Source organism: Papaver somniferum, unplaced genomic scaffold, assembly GCF_003573695.1.
Source record: "Papaver somniferum cultivar HN1 unplaced genomic scaffold, ASM357369v1 unplaced-scaffold_128, whole genome shotgun sequence".
NCBI lineage: Eukaryota > Viridiplantae > Streptophyta > Magnoliopsida > Ranunculales > Papaveraceae > Papaver > Papaver somniferum.
Genome location: NW_020621936.1, coordinates 13,793,605 through 13,801,581, shown reverse-complemented (window position 1 = coordinate 13,801,581; position 7,977 = coordinate 13,793,605).

The following is a 7,977-nucleotide window of genomic DNA, read 5'->3' as shown; positions in this document are numbered from 1 at the left end:
ATAAAATAAGATGTTCACAGAGCTTCCAGTATCGATTAAAATTCTATTAATTGCCCATGAATCTTCAGCTTCATCATCCTCATCTTCTTTCGGTTTTGGATTAATTTCTAATTTTACTACCAATAGATTATCATGCACTTCTCCACCTTCGGTAATTTCTTCTGCGGTGAAAGAAATGATCTGTTTCTGCCATTCCTCTAGTGGCGAGATTTTCGCAATATTCATAATTTCTCTTCCATCGTTATCTCTTGCGAACACTCTACTCAAAACATTGTCATGAAAATCTTCGATTGTCTTATATGAATGTACGATAGAGTGACAGAATAGATTCTTTGCTTTTGCACCAACTTCTATGAAAAATGTTTCCTTCTTTTTCATCGTGTTTACTTTGTGATGCTCTGGTGGTGGTGGCAATGGTTGAGATTGTGGGTGCCCTACCAAAAAGTGGTTTAGTTTTCCTTGATTTATCATTCTCAGAATAATTCTTTTTACATTTCTGCAATCATTTGTTGTATGTCCATGAAAATGATGATAAGAACAAAACTCATGGCTTCTGTGGTTTGGAGGTGGTTCCATACCCATGTTCCATGGTGTTGGTATATTCTCCATCAAAATTATAGCTTCCCATATTTTCTCCACACTTGCATTTAGAGGTGGCATCTTGATTTCTTCCCATACTACCTTGTGACCTCCTTGTCCTCTGTTATAGTTTTGTCTTTGAACTCCATAAGTTTCTTGTGGTTGATCGAGTCTTTGAATCTTGTTATTTCCACCACGATTGTAGAAATTTCTTTCTCTTTCATACTCCTCTTGATCTCGGCTTCTCATAGCCACCGGTTTCTGTTGATTGTTACCCGTCACCTTCTCTTGTTGTACTTGCGAAGTATTCGCTATTGTGTTTATTAGCTTGGGTAATAAGCTTGCATTCGTTGTTTGTGAGCTGGTGTTCGCAACTGGATATGATTCCATTTCATTTTTCCTTTCCTCTAGAGCAATGCATTCTTCTTGAAGTTCTCGCAATTCAGTCATTGTGATCGTATTCTTGACTCTGAAAATTTGGACATACAATAGGTTTGTTGCAAACATAGCATTGATAAATGATAATATAAGATATCTCTCATCTACACGGACAGCCATTTCACTGCACATATTTCTCCATCTTTTAGTCAGGTGTTTCAAACTTTCGCCAATCCTCTGTTTTAATCCAAACACGTCTTCTATACCAGGTCGCGAAGAATTATTACTTATATATGCCCCTAGGAATGTAGTCTGCAAATGATTGAAGGATGTTATTGTATTCTTTGGTAGACCTTCGAACCATTTTAACGCCTCCCCTGTTAAGCTGGATGCGAAATACTTGCATAATACATCATCATGATTTTCCCGTTGCAACATGCACCTCACGTAGGCTTTAATGTGTTGAATTGCACAAGTTGTTCCATAAAAAATGCTGGTTAATGCGGGTAAATTGCATTTTGGTGGTATTCCTCCTAATTGTACTTCCCTTGTAAATGGAGTTTTCGCAGCTTCTTCTATAGCTTCATCCAATTGTCTTCTGCCTACTTCTCCTCTATTATTTAGCATTCCTCTCATTTCTTCTAACTCTTTCAAGATTTGTTTATTTACACCTGAATTTTGATCCATTGGTATTTTTGATTCGCCTCTCTTCTTCTGCGTTCATGTCTTTCTTCTCTCGCGAAATTTTGCATTTCTTCTGCATTATCCTCATCTCATCTTCTTCTGCGAGTTTCTTCTTCATCTCTATCTTGAATTCACAAATGATTATGTCTCTCATTTTCCCCTTCATGATTTTTTTCATTTCTTATTAATTCCATTCGCTGTCTTTCATCCATCCTCTTTATTCTATCGTACTCTTCATTGATATTACCGTTATTCCGGTTTTGCGTACGCCTTCTTTCTCGATTGTCGTGATTGTTCTGGCGAATAGTCTCCTGAAGCTCTTGTTCTTCAATTTCCGCTCTCAATCTTTCACGTTTGCAAATTAAACGTGCTTGTTCAGCATAATGTCTTTCAATTTCTTCTTCAATCGTCTGTTGATTTCTTTGATTTTCTCTTTCATGTAAAATTCTTCTTCCTTCCTCTCGATTTCCTTCGACATCTTGGTCATTTCTTCCCTGACGTTGTTCGTTCTCTTGATTTCTACCATTTTGCCCATCATCAAAAGTTTCATTTTGTGGAACGCAACGACCATCAGTTCTTTATCTATTTTCGCGATATTCTTCATTAGGATTTGATATTTCTTCTTGAATATTGTTTCCAGCATTAATTGTGGGTGAGTTTCGCCTCATTTCTCTTCTAGTCGATCTTGAATATGATTTTGTAATACTTCTCGATCTTCTACTCTGTAGTCTCATATTTTCCATCCTCAATTCGTGATTTTGCCTTGTTAGATTTGCACGTTCTTCTGCCTCAGCTCTTCTTTCTTCATGTATTCTTCGTCTCAACGTTTCTAACGCTCCAATTTCCTCATCTCCATGAATTATTCCTTCATCTGCTTCTTGATTTCTCTCTACCTGTCTATGGTTTCTGGTTTGTTGCTCTTCTTCTACTTCTTCTGCCGAATTTGATTTCTAAGTGTGTATACTCACCCTATCATAATCTGTATTCCTCCCTTGTACTAGTGTTTGTTGAATTGGTGATTGAATTTGATTTTCTCTATTACTTCGTATTCTAGTAGATTCTCCCATTTCACTTCTTTCTCTCCCAGCAATTCTCTTGCTTCTTCTAACAGTAGTCGGTTGTTCGGATGTATTTCTTCTTCTAGCCATTTCTTCAATGTTAACAAATTGCAAGAAATTATGTAAAATTCTTAATCAATAACTCTAAATCTTCACAAATCTCAATATTAATCTTCAATTTTTTCTAGAAAAATCTTCAATACGTCCCTGTTTCTAGCGCCATTATGTAGTTGCAGGAAATTCTACACTACACCCCTCATATGATTTCATTAATACTCAACTCATTTTTAGATTTACAATGTTAATTTTATTGATGAATCTTTGAATATTCTTACAAGAAAAGATAAAGGAATCAAAAATGACCTCTGCTCTAGACTTTCTCTCTCCTATTTACTTGTTTCTTTCTTCAAATAGATCTCTCTTTTTTCTTCCTAGTTGAACGACTATTTATAGGGAAATACATAGTGGATGACAGCTAATCTGTCCTTTATTTTCGGATATGGCTTGCGACATTCTCGCAACCTTACAAATGTTAATCTCGCAAACTCTCTAATTTTCGCAGGATCATCACATTTTTCTCATGATTTTAGTTGATGTCGTTTATTATATCATTTCTGAAATTGTTCTGCGACGCTGTTGTGTTGTGTTGTGTTGTTGATAATTTCGTTGAAATATTATTGCTGCGAGATTCTGATCCTACAATGCTCTTAAAGATAAGTGTTATAGCTTCTCGGATTTTTGGAGTATTATTCTTAAAATTGGCTCATTTGACAGTTGAAGGAGGATTATAAAAGGTATGGATGCTATTAAGGAGTATCTTAGTTGAAGTAGTGTTGTGGATTTGTGGAGTGATCCTGGGGTCAACGTTTTTGTTACTTCTATTATCTCTTTGGAAGTTATTTATTGTGTCTAATTTTTTTGAATGAAATAATCTTAATCTAGAGAGTTATGTGCTTCAGCCCATTGCTAAAACTATCAAATGCATTCTTACTAATAGTGAGTCTTGACTGAAGAGACAAACCAGTGTGGGTTGGTAGTAACACTGGTTGTATCACGGTCAAAGATGCTTATGAATTTTTAATCTCTCAAGAACCTGGAAGTGTAGATTCTAATCTCAACTTGAGTTTTCTATGAAAACTCAAATATCTTTACATCTAGTTAAATTTTTCTTGTGGCAATTGTGCCATAATAAAAAATCAACCTTAATAAATCTCTATATAAGAAAGGGATAAGTGAGCATCCTAGTTGCAAGCTGTGCGACATGGATTTGGAAATAAACATATATCTATTTTTATATTGTACCGAGCAGTTCAGCCAATTTGGAAAAAGATCAAGGATCGAGATCAAAGTGTTCTCTCATAAAAAAATTATGAAGTTATGCTCATTTGAAAGTAACATTGGTGGACTAAAATGGTAGGACTCATCTCATTTCTTTACCGGGGCATCTGGATCCGTAAGAACAAGTTTATCTTTCAAGAGATAAAATTCAATGCAATGTAGGTTCTTTCTGAAAATTAAGTGTCTCAAAATGGCTAGGAGTTCTGGTTTGTTAAATTTGACAGAAGCACATGAAGAAATGAGGTGATGAAAGAACATATTTCCTGGCAAGTCTCTAATAACAATCGATGTAATCTAAATACTAACGGTTCTTCAGATGGATGTGGTCTTGCAGGGAATTGAGGTATCATCATGGATACAAGTAGAAATTTCATTGCTTGATTTGATGGGAATATTTTCAAGAATATTAACAATGTTATAGATGTCTGCGCCATTCATGATAGACTTAGGTTGGGTGTTGATCTGGTGCTAATTTGGCTATATAATATTTGGAAGTAAATAGCAATTTAAGCTATGGCATTCAATTGTGCAAAGTAGAAGTTCAACCACAACGGATTCGTATGGGCTCATATTTGAAATTACCCAAGTGAATATAAAATTTGATCAAGTGAAGTTTCTCAAAAATATAAAAAGACTAAAAATGTTGATAATAAGTTCGCTAAAAATGGGGAGAGTAGAAATCATGAAGGAATATGTACTAGAACTATTAAACATTGATCGATTGAACTCACCAAGCGTTGGTATGTCAAGTTTGGTTGTCAAGTTTAGTTCCAAAAATTGAAGTCACTTGATTTAATTAATATAGTCAACTTCGTTAGGTTAGACTAGGAACATAGAACTGTTGAGACTTGATCTTGCTACTCAAGAAGAAACAGAAGACAATAGTCTTAATAGGGAGCCGGGGAAAATCTTTTCTCAGTATGCAATTAGAACTTTTTCGAACATTTTGAAACACTTACTATTTGAGAATTTTAATTTGTAAGGTTCGTAAGCTTTGAGAGACCCTCGATGAATTACATGAGGTATTTTCCTTTATAAATGAGATTTGTATAAAGTTTTAGCATACTGTTATAGATGGTGACTTTTGGACCGAGTGTAAAACAGTCACCTCACGATCCAGGGGTAAAACAATCATTTTGTAGTCCAAGGGAAAAAACGTCATTTTTTCAAGAAACGGCTAACCCAGTCGAGGTACTCAAGCCTATGAGCACGGTCATCTATCAGGCTATGAAGAGAAGTGTGTGCTTAAACAAAGTTTAGTCGGTATAAGCCCAAAACTCTAGCCAGGAAAAGGTTCGAGGTGAAGTAAAACTTCTGAACGAAGAAAAGGAAATCTCAAAGTTGGAGAAGCCTAGTTAAGTCCGAAGAGCCTTCATCACTCGAAGGCGAAGAGCCTCCATTGCTCCGAGATGAAAATCCTCACCACTCGAAGACGAAGAGCCTCCATCGCTCAAAGGCGAAGGGCCTCTCTCGTTCTGAAGTGAAAGACCTTTATAACTAAAAGGAGAAGAACCTCCGTCACTACACTCCAAGTAAGATTTTTTTTACCGGGTACGCCTTATATACCGCTTTTGGGAAACCCTCTCAACAACTAAGAGACCCATTCGAGGAACACGGGGACTAGTTGAAGTAATGTAATTACATTACTTCAACTAAGATAATGAAAAATAATTTCTTAGTCGGAACCTTAGGTGGTTCTCGAAAAAAGATAGCGAAAAAAATAATCCCTAGAGTCGAGACAAAGAGGAATGTATAAAAAAAATGCTTCCGTAGATTCGATCGTGGTTGACAATTATAGCTTCCATGTATGTTCCTTCCCGAAGATTTTTCAGTGTCATCACGAATACTCCGGATCTTGGTTGTATCACTGAGTGATATACACTTTCCACAGCGCCTCTTCAAGTATGGCTACGTTCTCCAAATGCTGAGAACTGCGCCATCCACACTCTACAACGTCCTTGAGTGCTAGTGCTGAGGGTTGATAATACCTTCGCAGTATGGCAACAATAGGTTGATGACACCTCAGTTGTACTGCTCTCCTCTGGTGAACACGGACTACCACTGATAAAGGTTTACCTTCGCAGTACGACAATGATAGGTTGATGGTACCTAAGTCGTACTGCACGCCTCTGCCGAGCACGAATAGCCACTGCTAAAGGTTGACGATACCTTCACAGTACGACAACGATAGGTTGATAACACCTCAGTCGTACTTCTCTCCTCCGTTGATCACAGACGACCACTATAGATCAACGTTCGACCGCCTTCATGTCATAGCGCTACTTCTGGACCATCTTTCCTTAAGCCTCTTTACAGAGTCGTCCCCATACTCCTTCACCTAAAGGACAACGTTTACAACTAGGTCATGATAGGACTCAACTAAGCTTATGCTCTCCACACGACACACACAGCTACAACTAGCCTTATAGAGTTCTTCACATGACTCTAATGGCCTCCACACGGGAACATACACATTCCTCCATCTAAAATTGCGAAAACTCAGAGAACTCTAACACGTCATAGGACACATCACATACAAAGGCTGGTTACGTCACAAATGGGGGGACAAACTCATAGTTTTGGTCTGGTGGTCTACGACAACGTGTGGATATCATCCTACCATACAAAAAGAGAATATTATATCATGAGGAGTCGGATATATAGGATAGACTAGGGGTGTCAACGGGTCCGGGTCCTCCCGGGTATCACTAGACCCGGACCCTACTTATAAAGGTCGGATCCGGATCCTAACGGTTCCGGGTCTGGTTCCTACACTTGTGGACCCAGAACCGGACCCGTTTAAATACCCGGGTACCCGCCGGTTCCGGGTACCCATTGGGTCTTAAGAAAACTATTAAAAAAACCTCAAAAACTTAATATTTGTCTCTTTTTGGCTTGGATTTAAATAATTTTTATAAAATTTATTATTATTTCTTATTAATGTACTAAATAAAGATTAAATGTAAGAGAAAAATTTAAAACGAGTAAAAAATCAAAGCTAAAACTAGCAAAAACATGAATAAAAGTATGAATAAACGGGTACCCGATACCCGCGGGTACCCAACGGGTATTACCCATTTGGACCCGTTTAGATTCGGGTCCAATCGCGTAATTACCCGTCGGGTCCTAAGTTGCTAATGGGTCCAACTTTAGGACCCGGAACCGGACCCAAATCTACCGGATCCGGTTCCGGTTCCGGGTAATGGGTACCCATTGACATCCCTAGGATAGACTCAAATTTCGATATATCCTTAGTTATTCTTGGGATCTAAGAGAGAATGTGTTGATCATCTCTCCTTATCGTTATCTCACCGAGTAGAGATTAGGGTTTTGCAGAGCTATAAATAGACCAACAATCAATTATTTTAAACAAGACAACAGAATAGCGTAACGTAACAAGTTCTCTGCAACACACCCTCTCTCTGTCTCGTAGAGTTTATTCGTCTACAACTGAGAAACTCTAGTCTCACCTCTTTAGGCTTCCCTCCCTAGACCAACCCTATATGTGATTGAAGCAGTCTTTGGAGGACCATTATCTTGGTTTAGGCAAGGACTGTCATCATCATCCTTCTGTTTTCATAGTCGAACAAGTCATGTTACCCGACTAACCCTCGTATATTTTTCGACATATACAACTGCATATACAAAAAATATTGATAAGATAATAAAAATAATTTTGATCAACAAAGATATAATTAGAATTATTTTTTTTATTATTAATATGGTAGTAAATTTTTGATGGTAAAATCAGTGATAATAAATTAATGTATGTTTTAGGTCGATAAAGAAACATATCATTTTATTTTCCTTGTTATGTGCTATTATTTTCTTTAGTTTTTGTCACATTTTTATTACTCACTTGGAGAATGAATAATTATAAATGGATAAGTCTTTAAAGGTGTTAATTTTTTCTGATTCAAAAAGGGCAAAGTTTATTTTT